The sequence below is a fragment of the Parasteatoda tepidariorum genome, chromosome 9 (assembly GCF_043381705.1).
Source record: "Parasteatoda tepidariorum isolate YZ-2023 chromosome 9, CAS_Ptep_4.0, whole genome shotgun sequence".
Classification (NCBI taxonomy): Eukaryota; Metazoa; Arthropoda; class Arachnida; order Araneae; family Theridiidae; genus Parasteatoda; species Parasteatoda tepidariorum.
Genome location: NC_092212.1, coordinates 43,223,267 through 43,240,953, shown reverse-complemented (window position 1 = coordinate 43,240,953; position 17,687 = coordinate 43,223,267). Strand labels below are relative to the sequence as shown.

Here is a 17,687-nt window from a genome sequence, read left to right as displayed (position 1 = left end):
ATTAACTAAAAGTGTTTTTTGAACGGCAAGAAAAATATTTAAAACAAATATGTTTTCATGAAGAGTATAGAATTGCTTCAGGAAAATTCCCGAAAAAAGTGAAAATATGTAGTGTACAAGTATTATTATGAAAAAAGTAAATATCAAATAAAGTATTAATAAAAAATAATTATTATTGCTAGAGCATTTAATTATGAGAATATTTAGTTTATTATAAGAAAGAAAATCAGTTACTGAAATTGCAAGAAACAATAATGCGCAAAGAATTATTTAGGAAATGCTGACTTAGAATGTATACTATAACATGTATACATTCTAAGTATACATGTTATAGTATACTGCATAATATGGAGAGTGTAATATTCGTAAGGTAGGAGTGGACACTTGAGGATAATTTTTATTATTTTCTTACAATGCCTTAATCATTTGTCACTATTTTTATATTGATAATTGAGTGTCAACTTGTTTGCAAGCAGCCATGTAAAGTGCGCAAAAAATAAACAGACCTCCCTAAATAACTTTTGATTTAATGATCGGATCTTCACGTTCTAGGACTCAATTTTAATAATTCGTGGGGATGACCTCAAATTTACTTATTGATTTGCGATGACGATATTTTACGTTACGAGATCAGACACAAAAACGAGTATTCTCTGAATAAACATATAAATTTTTCGATAGATTCGGATTTTAAACTCTTAAAATATAAAAGATAAACCCCAATCTGGGAAATATAGCCAAAATAGTTTGGACAAGAGAGCGGTCAATAGTTTGCACTTTTTAGGGTTAATTTTATTTTTTCCGATTTCCCCGTCTCTGGAGAACAAATAAGCGAATTGAAAAAATGTTCCGAATTGAAAAAAATGTAAGCAAATTGAAAAGATTTTGCACACAATAATAATATTCGTTCATCCAAGATAATTCCATGCAAAATATAGCTTTTTATGAATATTTATTCAATTATTTATTCAATTTATCAATATTATTAATATTGATATTATTATTATATCAATATTTTATTTAATGATAATCAAAAGAAATTCAAAATGTAAGCTATGCGATTTTTACATCATTTCAAATAATGCAATTTTAAATGTAAAAATAAAAAAAGTGAGTGAAACAAATACTTCCTGAGAAATTGACTTTTATAAATACCACTTTTTCAAATTTTTTGCTAAGCATTAATTACTTACAACTAATTTCATATTAAAAAAAAGAAAATAGCTATGCATGTAAANAAAAAAAATAGCTATGCATGTAAAGAATTATTTGATAAAAACTTTTAACAAAAAAAAAACTGTTTTAGTCCAAATACTTAATCCAGAGTATATATGTCACTCACATCAGAGTGGACGCTACGACTTTTTCAAATTTTTTGCTTATTTACAACTAGTTTCATATAAAGAAAAGAAAATGACCATATATGTAAAGATATATTTATTAAAAATTTTTGAAAAAGAACTTTCTTAATCCAAATTCAGAGTATGTATGTCGTTTACATAAGACACTACGAATTTTTAACAATTTTTTACAGTTATTTGAAACTGCTTTCATACTTGAAAGCGAGTAATTTAAATTAGCATTAAGGGGTCCAAACTTTGAATCGCTCTCCTGCCCTAACTATGGGGACCACATTTCTCAGATTGCGTCTAACCCCTATATTTTGGGGATCAGAAATTCGAATCCGTCGAAAACAAGGTATGTTTATTCAGAGGAAGTACGTTTGTGCGCCTTAATACGTAACTTGAAATATCGTCTGCACTAATTAATTAGCATATTTAAGGTCACCCCTACGAGCAACTAAGTTTGAGTCCTGGAACATAAAGATCCGATCATTAGATCAAAAGTTATTCAGGATGGTCCATTTATTTTTTTGTGCACTGGACAATATTAAAAGTGGCATATTCACTATGTTTTCATATCGAGATAATTGAAACCATACTTTAAAATTATTTGATTAAGGAAATCTTAAACTCAATTAAAAAATTTAACCGTATAAATGTAAAAGGGAATATTAACCAATTGATACTGATTATTGATGCAACAGTACAATACACTGATTTAAAACTATTAGGAGTTGTTCAGTACTTTTTATTGGATATAAAATTATATTGGATACTTTTAAAATATTTTGTTTTAATAATCCTAAATTAAAAATGGTAAATTTTATTATCCTTTCGCTTTTACATATTATATTATTATATTAGTTATTTATTATGTTATATTATTATACGCAAAACTTGCTTTTATTGTACATTATATTATTATAAGCAAATTATACTTTCTTTAGTTTACCATTTGCAGTTTTTAAAAAGTAGTCTGGAATACGAATACTGTGTCAAAGAATATTCTGGATATTTTGAAAACTCTAGCTGACCCTGATTTTTTTTCTTTGGTCTCTTATGAAGCATTCATTAGAATATAACATTTTACGTGAATTTTTTATAATTTTTCGTAATCCTTTTAGTATTTGAAACTCTTTCAAATTAAAAAGTGCTCCTCAATTTGCTTGAAAGCAGCTATGTATTTCAAGAAGGTAAAATGAAAGTAAAAAGTAAAATAAAAGAGTTAAAAAAGAGCTTCCTTAGTACGAAGCAAAGCTAAATTCAGAGTATTCATATTGCTAACATAAGAGAGGAGATTAGCGATTTTTTTAACTTTTTGGCAATGCCTTAATTATTTGATACTATTTTCATATTAACATGTGGGTGTCAATTCGTTTGAAAATAGCCTTTTACAGTGAGGACATTTGTAAAAGCTAGTGGATGATGACTGCTTCAAAACCTTTTTTAATAATCATTTTTGCCCTCATAACAAAGAATTTTACTTCAACAAAATTATCGATTTGTGCTTCGCCTGTCTATTAATTCTAACGATGTTATTTCAAATATTATGTCATGTATAATAAAGTATGTAAAAGTTTTCTCATTTCAGAAATATAAAACATACATTATAGCGTTTGCGATTAAACACGGTTGAATTAGCATGTACTTTTAATGTATAGTATGCAACGTTGCAAAGCAGGACATAAGAGATAGATAATGATTATTGCATATATATAATAATCATTATCTGTATATAATAATCATGTTGCTATAAAGCAAACTTAATCATTTCTGCTCTTTAAGTTGTTTCTTGATTTCGAACTTAATATTCATTATGTTATTTCAAATGTTACGTCATACAATAAATTTTCTAAATTCTTCTCATTTTAGAAAGATAAAAGATATATTACAGGTTTCACAATTAACAATCGTTGCATAGTATTAATTTAGATTTTTTTAAAACAAAATATAAGAAATAAAATTTTGAACTTGTATGGTAATAAAAATAATGAGTTGTTAACCATCCTACATTTTACTCCACTCTTTTTTTTTCTCACAACTGATCAAAAATGTAAGTGATAATCATAATATAATGATAATATAAATGATAAAAACAGAAAAATAACTATCTTTTCTTTTAAAAAAAAATTTTAATTTATTAAAAATAAGAAAATTAAGCAAATGCAAGTATTTCTTTTAAAAATAAAAGCATTTGGTAAGAAGTAAATAATGATTTAATTATTGGTAGCTTCTTTAAAATCACTCTTGTTTTCGATAAACAAAGAATTTTCTTTGCACTGCTAATTTTGAATAAATTTAAAAAGCATATTCATTTTTCCAAGAGTATTTTCAGAAAATAATACAATTCTTTAAGTAAAGGAAAAATGATCTTTTAAGTATTTATTTTTGCTTTTCGTAGCAAGAAATAAATGTTATTATGAATTTCTCCACATCAAATTAGAATCCATAAAAAATGCATATATTACACTTAAAAGGCAAGCGAGATGATTAAAAACAAACAATTTTCATGAAGTTTGCGAAAATACTTCTATGACCCTATTCTTTATCGTAAATGCAATTATCAAAAACAGAATAGCGTTTTCAAGCAAGGCGAAGTACTTAAAAGTCTCGTATTTACTCTAAAAGCTTCTTTCAGTTATCCTTTTACCCAATTAATGTCTGAAGAGGATTCCTGTATGAAATTCCATACTAATTTTTCCAAACAATTTTACGCTAAATGCATAATCTTATAAAGAAATCTAAACTGTTTAGTTCTTTTTTTCTCGCGTTAGCTTTAGGAGATTTCTGCTTTGTGTTCTATTTTCTGACGTGTATTACGATAATGCTATTTCTTATATGTGAGTATGATCTTTAACGCTTTTTGAAAACGATTTTTTTTTTATTATTTGGAAGTTTTCAGTTTATCGTCTGGTTTTAATTCAGTGAAGCTTTCGTCTGCGTGCTGTTATACCTGTGGGAAAAAGTGCAGCTGCTGCCTCTAAAATTTTTTGAAATTCCTCACAGCCTATAAGATTTAAGTCAACCTAAAACTTTTCTATTGATTTAGGAAAGCTCAGAAGAAATAATACATATAAAAAAAAGCATGTTAAAACTTATTGAAGCTCTACTTGCAAATTTGTTTTCCAGTTTTTTTCTCCTTGAATCATGGCTGAAATTTAAATATTAAATAAAAACGAAGGCAAAAGTGTTTTCATAAAAGTTAAAGTGCTTATAAGTTTCGCATTGACTCTGAAAAACTTCTTCGTCTAATCCACTTATTAAGTTATTGTCTGAAAGGCAGTTTCAAGCAAATTCTATATTGGTTTTTCCAAATTGTTTTACGCTCAAAGCGTAATCTGATAACGAGGTTTGAACTGCTTAGTTTATGGTTAAATTTTTCTTTTTAGCTTTTCAAAATGATTTCTACGTGGTTATCTGTTTTCTAACATGGATTGCGATCGTACGAATTTTATATCTTACGAGCCTGTACTTAATAACTTGCAATCCTATTTCTTACAGTGATCTTTCAAAGAATGATTTTTTTTCAGAGGGGGAAGCTAGAATTTCTAATTTTAAATTCAGATAAGTTATCGTTTGAGTGATGTCATATCTTTAGGAAAAAGAACAGTTACTGCCTCTATATTTGTCTGCATTTTCTAACCGTGAAAAAGTGTTAAGTGAGTTAAAGTATAGATACTTAATACGACATGTAAAAACAAATATTGAAATCTAAAAAACATAAGAGATTAAAGAAGAGAATAACAAGAAAACATAACAAGAGAAAACATAACATTAAGCACGTTTACTCATTTAAAATTTTTAAAAAAATTATATTTGAAAACTGAAATCTTTCGAAAAAGTTGCTTTTCCCAGAACTTTTATTCTTATTTTAAAGATATTTTACTTAAAAGGAATATTCATGATGGACGGTTTCTTAAAATACACAATTTTTGTCGAAAATCATATGTTTCTTAGTGTAGGAAAAATATTTATTTCCTTTTTAGAATTTAGCACTATTGTTATGTCTATAAATTTTATCAATAAAAAATTATTTTTAAAGGCTTTATGAAAAATTTTCTTGTTAACCTTATCAACATTTTTCGTTTTTTTTTTTTAAATAATGATTAGTTTTAAAGCATAATGTGAATCAAATATGTATTTATAAACTAATCATATGCCTAGATATTTTATAGAAACATTTTATTCAGTATATCTATAATTTATGCAGAGGTACTTTATTTAAACATGCTTCTATAAGCACTTCATAAAGGTCTCGCAAACCGTAATTAATTACATGCATTATAAAGACTCTCTTCAAGAATTAATGCTTAAATTTTGGATACCAAACACTGTTGCAAATAGAATGAAACTATGAATTCAGTAATTAGTAAAGTTATTTCTATTTTTATAATTATTTCTTTAAAAATTGACCTTTTAAGAAAAATTTATATATCTTTTTTTATATTATTAATATTATTAATTTACAATTGTTCTGAATATACGCATAGAATAATAATAAAATTTATTATTTTAATTAAAAAGGTTTGCTTTACTTTTTCGAAATGTTAATCAAGATTATTTTAAAATTCCAGTTCGAGGAGGATCACTAAACATTTATTAGCATGCTTCATCTATATTCCAATTAAGATATAAAAAAAGAGCAAAATTGGATTATAAATTTCTGTGTAGTGTTTTTTATGCATAAAATAATACAATTTTCGGCAGTATTACTTAAATTTGAAAGTTTTTCATCAATACTCTATTACTTTTGGGGGCTTTTACAGTTTGTTTTTACAGTTTACTGTAGATTTTTTTCGGATTTTATGTTTTTTGACGTAATTAGCCTATAATAATAACTCGATTCGAATACTTTACTCAGAAACGTTTATACATAATGTAATTGAACAGGACCATGGTATCCCAGAGGTTAGAGAATCAGACTCCGGACCGTAGGGTCCGCGGTTCAATTCTCGTCGTTCTCACTGCATGCAATTCACGCAACTCCGATCACAGCAGTCAGGATACTAGATCTTGATTGATCTCGTTAAAATAGTTTACATTTAGTTGTTCCAAATGACAGAAAATATTAAAATAATCTTTCTAGTACTCCAGAAAAAAATAAGAGAGTTTTCTTACAACTGCCACATAAAATCGCCTTAACATTATAAAAGTGATTTTATCGTCATTCTCCTTTAAAAATATTGCACGATATTTTAAGAATCAGATAAATAATCAGATTCAAAAATTAGTTCCGTAAGAGTTCATAAAGTATTTACCCATGAATAAAAAATAAACTTTATTGATATAATGAGTTAAAACTTTGCAACATATCCTGAAGATGTCATTAATCTTTTACATTTAATCTCCTTGCTTTTAATCAGCTTATTCGACCGATACTAAGATCGCAGAAAATAACAACGTTTAAATTTGATAGAATTAGAAAGGGTGTTACTATGGAGACCGGAACTGCAACTAAATATAAATTCTTACTGATTTACGGTCTGCAAAAGATGTCAAAATGTATTAAATTAATTGAAATAGACAAATAAATGAAGGAAGTAGCATAACTGAATTATATATGAACAATAAACCGGGAGAATTAGATTAAATTGTCAATGGTGTGAAGTCGGAAGGTTGTATAGGCTAACCGTAAAATTCACTTGTGTTCATTATGAACGACATTCTAGAACGTTCGAATCCCTTTTAAAATTTTCTATTCAAATGACATTTCTCGAATTTTTATGAATAGTCAATCGAGAATTTACCTGATTGAATTTTGCATTATAATGCACTATTTTGCATTATTTGCCAAATAATGCATTATTTTAATTAGGAATTACTGTGATATTCATTTATCTGTTAAGAAATCTTTAAATTTAAGCCAATATAAAATGTATAAATTGCAAAAACGAGTTAGCATTGGTGATTTTTGGAACTAAATTTTGCAACGATGCTGTTTTTTGGTTATGTATATAATTCATACTAATATTAAGTGGTATATTTAAATTATCTTTAGAGTAAAGGAGAATAATTATAATTGCCTAACCATTTAGCGGGTGTCTGAAAAATCAGAAAATAATTTACAGAAAAGGAACAAAATTTTAATATGAAATTGATATTTAAAGTTCCAAAGCGGCAGAAAAAATAATAAGCAGAATCATTCATATTCTTAAAATAATAATCAGTTAATAATAGTTAATAAATCAAAAATATTAACTATTTATGATTAATAGACGACCATGTTAATACACGTCTAACAAATTTAATTCTCAACTCACGGTTTTTGCTATATGTATTACTGAATTTCTAAGACAAAGTGCAATTTTTCAAATATCACAAGGATAACTCGAAACTTACTAGCACTCAAAGTTTTTCAACTACAACTTCAACTTCTAAATCCATGGAGCTGACCACTTTTCCCCGCTTGGGAATGGCAGCAGGTGCAATGGAAAGCCCCGCGAGACATTGACAAAGAGCTTTTCGGTCAACGTTGAAATCAAATGCCTGGTGGTAGGCAGAGAAAACCGATTGGTTAGAGTTACTTTCGAGACATTCATCATCACGATGACGTAGCCGAATGATTCGTTTGCATGAAGACTGCGAATTCGAACACGGCTCTTTCATCTTCGGGAAGAAGTTTTAAGTATCGTTTGGCGTTTTCAGTGGCATGCAGATGATATAAGACTATCTCATATCGTTTGGAATACGGATGATAGAATTTATTTTTTTCCAGTCCAAAACAAAATTGCCTTCAGGGGAAGTTTTATTGGATGCGTCGTCTGATGGTTTTAAGTTAGAATTTTTTAACTGTAATTTTTTAGATTTTAGACAGGGGATAAACGGGACGACGTTTTTAATGAAGGTTTCAGAAGAGCAATAATACTGTTCAACTTAGCAACATATTAAGGTTTGAAAGAAATTATACGATATTATGGTATGTTCAATACTATGTTTTTAAATTTAATCATGTTTCCGTTGATGTTAAAGCATCCCATTTTGAGCTATCAGATCTCAGAAGAGCGATAATATTGTTTAATTTATCAACATATTAAGGTTTGAGAAAAATTATACGATATAAACTATGGTTATAATTAAAAATTAAGTTGTTATTTAATTATTAAATTATACGCTTATTATACACTTATTAATAATAATACGGAAATTAATTATACGCTTCAAAATTAGTAGCCGTGTACTCAATTTGAAAGAAAATCATTGTCTCTAATAAACTTTAAACTACTTTGGCTAAGAAAAATTATAAATGCTTAAACAGTAATGAAAAACTTCTACTGCAATTTAAATTAAAACTTACAAAAACACATGTAATTAATAATTGTTCAGTTAACAATGACGTTCAGTTTTTTCGAATTTTTCTGAAAGTATAATGAGATTGATTCTATATTAAATTATGTGATTTAAAAACTAAACTTAAAATACAAAAAGGCAGTTTTGACAATGCATGAATTTTAAGAGGATTTCAAAGTGGGATGAAGAAATATTCTTCAAATACTGAAATAATTAAATGAAATTTTCAATTAGTAATTAAAATAACTTTTCAAACTGGCAACAGCATAAAAAGCAGACGTCGTTTCAGACATCATAAGAAAACTAACGGTAAAAATAAATCTCGAACTAAAAGAGTTCATTCTCTGTGTTTTATTACGTTTCTTTTATTTATCTCTTACTGAATTCCCCAGAATCGATATCCCTTTCTTTAATCTTAATTGGCAACAAGAAGTAAAGTTTCTTGAATTACCATATTTTTTTATTTTCATCTTCCTCCTTTGTTAAGCCAAGTCAATAAAGTTGATTAGATAAAAATTTTCCATCTTTTAAATGAGGAAATTTTTTCCCCAAACATTGTAATTAATTTTTAGTCTAGCTTTAACCCTTTAAGGCAAAGTGAAATTCCCCAAAAGGGAAGTGATTGGTTTTGTCAGTTCTGAAATTTGCATGCATAAAGACTAGGGATTTCTGAATTCCTTTTTTTCCCTGAAGTTCATTATTTTATTAACTGTGATTTAAAGATCGAGCTCTGAACGCAATTAGTTTTATTTCTTGAACATGAATTTTAAGTCTTAGAAATGTAGCAATACTATTTGTTTAATTTGGAAACACTATTGATGACTACTTATAAAATGAATGTGTTATTCAAACTTTTTTTGAGTTAATGGTTAGTGTGAATACCCTAGCTGATAATAGTTTTTAAATTTCTATAGATTTGTTTACATTCAATTTCATGTATTTCAAAGAGTTTGTTTAGAAGTTAGGTTAAAAATGTTCATAAAGAGATTAATTATGTAATTTTAATAGACTAATTTTTAATGCATAATATATAAAACTAAACTCAGTGGCGCGACAGCCCATAAAGGTCCACGGCCTACTGTGCCCAACTCAGTTTTCTTAACCTTTGGCTCTGGGGTGGAGGAGCAGATGTTCCGGTTAGGTGGTCAGCCGAACGCGAAACCCCTCAGTGTTTAGTTCCCAAGCATGCTTGGTACTCATTTATCGACCCACTGAAGGGATGAAAGGCTGAGTTAGCCTTGCCCGGCCCGAGGATCGAACCCAGGATCTGTGGCACAGGACCACGAGCCACCGTGCGTCAATGCATAATATATATATATCCTATAATACTAATTAAATTCACAGTAATAAATAAAAATTGAGATAAATCTGTCGAAAAAATTTTATCTCGCACACACACTCACATTTTTCGCAACACGTAATTCACAATTTTATTTTCGTTTAAAATATATAAATTCGCATAATTTTTTAAAATTGCAAAAAATGAAATAAAATTTTAAGACCAGTCGTTGGAAAAACAGCACAATAGAATGTTTCGTTCTCAATTTTTTTGAGAAGTATTAAAAATAAGCTTATTGAAAAAACTGACATTATGTTGCTGTTTTAAGAGAATTACTTAAATCAAGCTTTTTGTTTTTTAAATTTTCAAAACTTAGCAAACACAATGACATGAAGTACAAAAATGAGTACCGAAACTCAATTAGGCCTTTAAGTTAAAAGATATTTGTGCTATTCAGGATCTTTCTGCACCTATAGTGGTACTGTTTTAGTTATCAAAAGTATGTGCCATCAGAATAGAAACAAACAATATTTATAGATTTCAGTTTTGCATATAGAATACGGAAGTCCATCACTATTAATCACCATCCATAAACCAGAGCAATATCCGTAAATTGAACCTTTAAGTACAAAAATGAGTACCGAAATTCAATTTAGACCTTTAAGTTCAAAGATATTTGTGCTATTCAGGATATTTCTGCACCTGTAGTGGTACTGTTTCAGTTATCAGAAGTATGTGCCATCAGAATAGAAACAAACAATATTTATAGATTTCAGTTTTGCATATAGAATACAGAAGTCCATCACTATTAATCACCATCCATAAACCAGAGCAATATCCGTAAATTGAAAAACAAACTTCAGTTTCCCACGCTGAAAGGGGAGGGAAAAAAATCTCTTCATTCTTTCTATCGATTTCAATCAAAGTGTAGTGTATTTTCTCTACTTTAGTGGAAGGATGTTCCATCATTTACAGCTGGGAGTGCTAAGTGCGCCATTTTCTGCCTTAAGAGGATTAGATCATAAAACAAGAATTGTTCGACTAAGAACAACCCGTAAAAGTTCTTCTTTGTTCGGAGTCAATAAATTGATGTTTATTTAGGAGATTTAAAGAGTTTACTCCAAGCTTAATTTTATATAATGATCATACGGGTGATGAATGATGACTGTGCTCGGAATTCAAAATTCACTCGTATTTAAAGCAAAATACGATGTTTGTTAACGCTTGAAGTGTTAGCGCTCTTTTAAACTAATTTTTTTTTAATTCTCATCATTTTGTAAATCATATTTGTCCATTAATTTCCAGTATTAAACATCATTATGTTACTTTACTAAACACCCAGATGCAACCAAGAAGCTTTCGCGTCTTTTCCGATCTATCTATATTTTGGTGCTCTCTGGTTTTTTGGTGCTCTTGGTGCTCTTTTGGATACTTTGCCAATAATATTCCAATCATTTTTATAAATGATTACACAATCTAAAGAAATTCAAATAAAATCACGGTAAAAGGCACCTGCCTTGAGGGTGCCAGTACTCTTCAAAGTAGAATCCATTTTTATCGCAAAATTATGCGGAACAAAAAATCTGATATACCGTAATTTTTACTGTAAAATTACTGAATCACTGTAATTAAGCCAATATCACTGTGAAAATTACGGTATAAAGTTTTAAGGTAAAGAGGATTTCATGGATGCTTCACTTCTATTTTTTTTTCGTAATTTGATCCAGTTTTTTTACAGTGCATTTCTAGTCATGGCCAAGCAACTAATATTCATTTTTGAAGCTTTAACTTTTCTGAGCTAAGAGAAAGGGAAACAGATTATACGTTTTGTTTCTTGCTAAACATGTGCTATAATAGAATTTTAAGATTCAACCCACAACCACTAGCTACAAACTAGAAACGTGAGCAGTAGTGTAATTGCTCTAACACTGAAGAGCATTTTTATTAATTTTTATGGAATTCTGAAGCGCACTTATTTATTACTTTTTATTCTTATTCATGCTCATTCGTTCTTATTCATTCTTTAAAATTTCTGATCTAATATAAGCATTTTTATTTATTTCTTACAGACAATTTAAAATAATATTCACTATTACTTATAAAAACTTATGAATGCTTTAACCCCTTAACCCCGTTGTGCGCTCGAGTTAATTCGAGCAAGCTAAACAAGCCAAACTGTGCACGCTCGAGATAATTCGAGCGGCGTTGCTGCTGTAATTTTTCACACTCGAATATAGTCGAGAATTGAAAATAACAATGTGAAAGCTAAGGAAAAAAATCGTTTTATTGATATTTATCATTTACATAGGATTGCAAGCTATAACTCTTATTTATTCAAGAATAAAATATAGCCTTTTTCCATGGAACAAAAGCGCTGTATATCAAAATTGTCCACCAAAAGAAAAGACAATGTTCTAAAGTGTGTTTTTTTAAATTAAAAAAAAATTGCTTTTTTTGGCGGGTTTTTTTCAAACAATCTGTTCATTAAAAGAGTTAAGGTCCAAATTCAACATACAGACGTACAATTAACACAGCGATGCCAACTGCTCCGGATTCAACAATATATTTTAAACGGTAGAAACTACAAACTAAAATTCGCAGATTTTCAATGAATGTTGCCAACTTTTTAAAAGGCTCACTGTACAGGGTTCCCGCGGTCCCTGAAAAAGCTTAGCAGTGGTGGTAAATTAAAATTAATGCGAAAAGATATTTCTTATTTTATTATACCACTTTGTCATTGAGTGGCTTAGAAGCTGGAATTTTCATGCATATGCTTTCTTTCGGAAACATTTTTTAATGGTGTTTATACAGAAATTGAATTTTCGACATTTGTTTAATTTTCGTTACTTTTTTTTTAAAAATGCATGAACCCTGCTGAAACAAAGTGGCGTATTACGTAAGCCTTTGAATTATTTAGAAGCAGTGGTGAGTAAAAACGCTATAAATCGAAGTTACTAAACCAAGAATCATACATTAAAAGACCCCTACAATGAAATATTTATCCGCTATCCGGAGCAAGTTGCATCTCTGTTGCAGAGATGCCAACTGCTCCGGACACGCCAAAATAATAATAAAAAAAGCGGTAAATAACTACAAATTAAATTTTGCAATTGTTTGACTATTTTTGTTTGCGTTTTAAAAGGTATAGCGTGACATAATTACTATAAATTGGTGACTTATATAAGCCTACGAATTATTTAGAAATAGCGGTGGATAAAAATCTACTAAATTGAATTTATTAAACTAAGAATCACAATTGATAAACTATCACTTTAAAATATTTATTTGCTGTCCGGAACAAGTTGGCATCTTTGCTGTTGGCCTACAATTTGAATAATCAAATCAAAATTAATAATGAACAATCAATTGTTTTTGCAAAACTTTTGTATCGAATTAAGTATTGTAAAGTACTTTGATTTTAAGAATACTAAATTTAAGTTTCTCGGGGAGAAATAAATTGAAANTCAGTGCGTCAAGGGGTTAAGGTCCAAATTCTACATACAGACGTATACTAACACAGCGATGTCAACTGCTCCGGATTCAACAAAATATTTTAAACGGTAGAAACTGCAAACTTAAACGTCGCAGATTTTCAATGAATGTTGCCAGCTTTTTAAAAGGCTCAACACGGCTAACTGTACAGGGTTCCCGCTGTCTTTGAAATAGTTTAGTAATGGTAGCAAATTAAGATTAATGCCAAAAGATATTTCTTATTTTAACATACCACTTTGCCATTGCGTGGCTTAGAAACTGGAATTTTCATGCATATACTTTCTTTAGGAAACAATTATTAGTGATGGTTATTCAGAAATTGAATTTTCGACACTTGTTTAATTTTCGTTACCTTTTTTTTAAAATTTACAAGGCCTGCGGGAACCTTGCTGGAACAAAGTGCAGAGATGCCAACTTGCTCCAGACAGCAAATAAATGTTTTAAAGTGGTAGCTTATCAATTGTGATTCTTGGTTTAATAAATTCAATTTAGTAGATTTTTATCCATCACTATTTCTAAATAATTCGTAGGCTTATATAATTCACCACTTTATAATGCTTATGTCATGCTATACCTCTTAAAAAGCAAGGAAAAATAGTCAAATATTTGCAAAATTTACTTTGTAGTTATTTACCGTTTTTTAAAATATTTTGGAGCGTCCGGAGCAGTTGGCATCTCTGAAAGTGGCTTACTACATAAGCCTTTGAATTATTTAGAAGTAGTGGTGGGTAAAAACCCTATAAAAATCGAATTTACTAAATCAAGAACCATACATTAAAAGACCCCCCACGATGAAATACTTATCCGCTGTCCGGTGCAAGTTGCATCTCTGCTGCAGAGATGCCAACTGCTCCGGACACGCCAAAATAATAAAAAAAGCGGTAAATAACAACAAATTAAACTTTGCAATTGTTTGACTGTTTTTGTTTGCGTTTTAAAAGGTATAGCGTGACATAATTACGATAAAGTGGTGAATTATAAAAGCCTACAAATTATTTAGAAATAGTGGTGGATAAAAATCTACTAAATTGAGTTTATGAAACTAAGAATCACAATTGATAAACTACCACTTTAAAATATTTATTTGCTGTCCGGAGCAAGTTGGCATCTTTGCTGTTGGCATACAATTTGAATAATCAAATCAAAATTAATAACGAACAAGCAATTGTTTTTGCAAAACTTTTGTATCGAATTAAGTATTGTAAAGTACTTTGATTTTAAGAATACTAAATTTAAGTCTCTCGGGGAGAAATAAATTAAAAAGAAAATTATCTACATTGACTTTTCTTCTTCTTTAATACATGATAAATATATGTTGAATGTATATGATATTACTGCTTTAGCATTGTTTTCTACACATATACTGTATAAAAGTACGCGATATTATATGTATTTCTTAAATTTCAAATACTGATCCAATTCACTTAAAATATATTTGATTTCATTCAATCACTCACATCATCGCCAATATAGGTAATATACTCAACAACCAAGTATCTAATATGGGACTATATATGTATGCACGGCTATATCCTACGATCATTATAACTGAACATTAAACACAAATTAACTCTGAGCTCGGAATATATAATTCAGCAGGAAATAATGCCCGACTCGGAACCGCTGTCTGCAGGACGACATGACAGAACTAGGCCTGGATGTTTAAATGTAATTTGCGACTTTATACTGATTAGAATAAGGGCATTTGAATATTATCTAACCCAGTTAGCTGAATCAGGACATTTGAATATTCCTTGCAAACTCAAATGCTAAGCTAGTATTTACTCACACTGTTCAGGGATGGCTAGTTTTAGTATTAACTGTGATTAAGAGCTGAATTATTGACAAAGCCTCTTCGTTATCATAATTCGTGTGTACTTCGCTCATCAAAGCTTCGTAATGTTTCTGTCTCTTTTTTTATGAAATGAGTTTTTACTATAGTGGCTGCTTAGATTCTTTTGGAGAGTATCAAAGGATTCTAACTACCATTTTCTAAACGAATTAGGTTAAAATTATAACTTAAATCTTTTTTTACATAACTAGTAAAAAAATGGAAATTTTCAGTTGGGGATTCTGATATGTGGTTAGTTAACTCTTTACATGCTGAATAGTATCCAGAATCAAATCATTTATAATTGGAAATGTCACACACTATAAAAACATTCCAGTCTATTTTACAGACTTTCTCTAAATAATTGACAGTTTAAAACTGTTTTGTTGACAAAACCTTTTTTCATCCCAGTCATATAAACGGATTCAAACTATCAGTTCAAAATTCCCGTCTTTTTAACAGATTTTCTCTAAGTAATTGACGGTTTAAAACTGTTTTGTTGACGAAACCGTTTTTCTCTTTTTTTCATCCTAGTCATATAAACGGATTCAAACTATCAGTTCAAAATTCCCGTCTTTTTTACAGACTTTCTCTAAATAACTGACGGTTTAAAACTGTTTTGTTGACGAAACCGTTTTTCTCTTCTTTTCATCCTAGTCATATAAACGGATTCATTCCCGTCTTTTTTACAGACTTTCTCTAAAGAATTGACGGTTTAAAACTGTTTTGTCGATAAAACCGTTTTTCTCTTTTTCTTTCATCCTAGTCATATAAACGGATTCAAAGTATCAGTTCAAAACTCCCATCTTTTTTACAGAATTTCTCTAAATAACTGACGGCTTAAAACTGTTTTGTTGACAAAACTGTTTTTCTCTTTTTTCATCCTAGTCATATAAGCAGATTAAAACTATCGGCTCTAAATTCCCGTCTTTTTTACAGACTTTCTCTAAATAATTGACGGTTTGAAACTGATTTGTTAACAAAACCGTTTTTCTCTTTTTTTTCATCCTAGTCATATAAACGGATTCAAAGTATCAGTTCAAAATTCCCGTATTTTTTACAGTCTTTCTCTAAATAATTGACGGCTTAAAACTGTTTTCTTGACAAAACTATTTTTATCTGTTTTTCGTCCTAGTCACATAAACGGATTGAAACTATCGGTTCAAAATTCCCGTCTTTTTTACAGACTTTCTCTACATAATTGACGGTTTAAAACTGTTTTGTTGACAAAACCGTTTTTCTCTTTTTTTTCATCCTTGTCATATAAACGGATTAAAGCTATCAGTTCAAAATTCCCGTCTTTTTTACAGACTTTCTCTAAATAATTGACCGTTTAAAACTGTTTTGTTGACAAAACCGTTTTTCTCTTTTTTTCATCCTAGTTTTTGCTATGCAGTTTTGCTTAACGTACACTCAACTTTTTTCAAATAATTTTACGATTATTTACTCAACTTGCTCTTATTTTACAGCAATTATTTTATGGTTTTAAACATCGTATAAATAAGTTGATACTCTACCTGATTATTATATTTCGCTAGATATAATTTTTTTTTAAAGTTGCCAGACATTTTTCGATCGGTGGGAGCACTATAGTTTCAAACGTTTTTGCATTTAAATGTTATTTCAACAAGTAAAACTTTTAAGACAAAAAAAAATAGTTAACTATTTTTCCTAATAATGGAGCACTAAAGGCTTTTCAGGACGGAGCTCTCACCTTCAAATGAGATAACCCATCGTCAACTTGTCGTACGAATTCTGATCGCGGCTCTCACCGATTACAACTCTGAAATAGTTTTTAGTAATTTTTTTTTTAAAATAACAAGTTTTTTGCTACAATAGAGGTTTGTTAAAATAACAGAGTAAAATAGCGAAGTTTGTTTGTTAAGATTACAGTACTTATCTTCTTCAAAAACAGGCGTCTGTTTTTAAATAACAGTATTTTTGTGTGAAATTAACGGTTTTATTCTGGCACAACAGTTGCCAATTTTTTACGTAAATTTAGCTTTTTTTTACAGTTAAGATAGATTATTCCCCATTGAGTCCAGATGATTTGAACATTTAACTTCCTCTTGGGATCATAGCCGGAAATGGTTTAAGAGCAAAAAATCTAAAACGTATTTTTTTTCTGAATACAAATACATTTAATTCGATTAATTTTGTTTCTTGACCTTCAAAGTGCTTTAGGTGTAGTCTTTACCTGAAACAGGGGGCTCAAGAGTTTAGTCAAAAAGACATTCTAGAGTTCGAACCTCGAAACTGAATTTTTTCATTCTGCCTTTTTGGACGTCACTCTAAATTTATTTTGACAAGTTCAAATATTTTTGTATAAAACTCTAAAATTCTGTTATCTGAAGACAAAAAATAATTGAAAATTGTTACAATTTAGTTTTTAAAACTACTTTTTATAATTTAATTTAGCAATGATTAGAACACTTTTTAACGATGAGATATATAC

The 17,687-nt window shown here is 29.2% G+C and overlaps 1 protein-coding gene across 1 annotated transcript in view; it reads left to right on the top strand.

Annotated features, from left to right (window-relative positions):
* LOC107439425 (thrombospondin type-1 domain-containing protein 7B) overlaps window positions 1–17,687 on the top strand; it is a 484,164-nt gene that overhangs the window by 62,356 nt on the left and 404,121 nt on the right. The gene's annotated exons all lie outside the window — the stretch shown is intronic.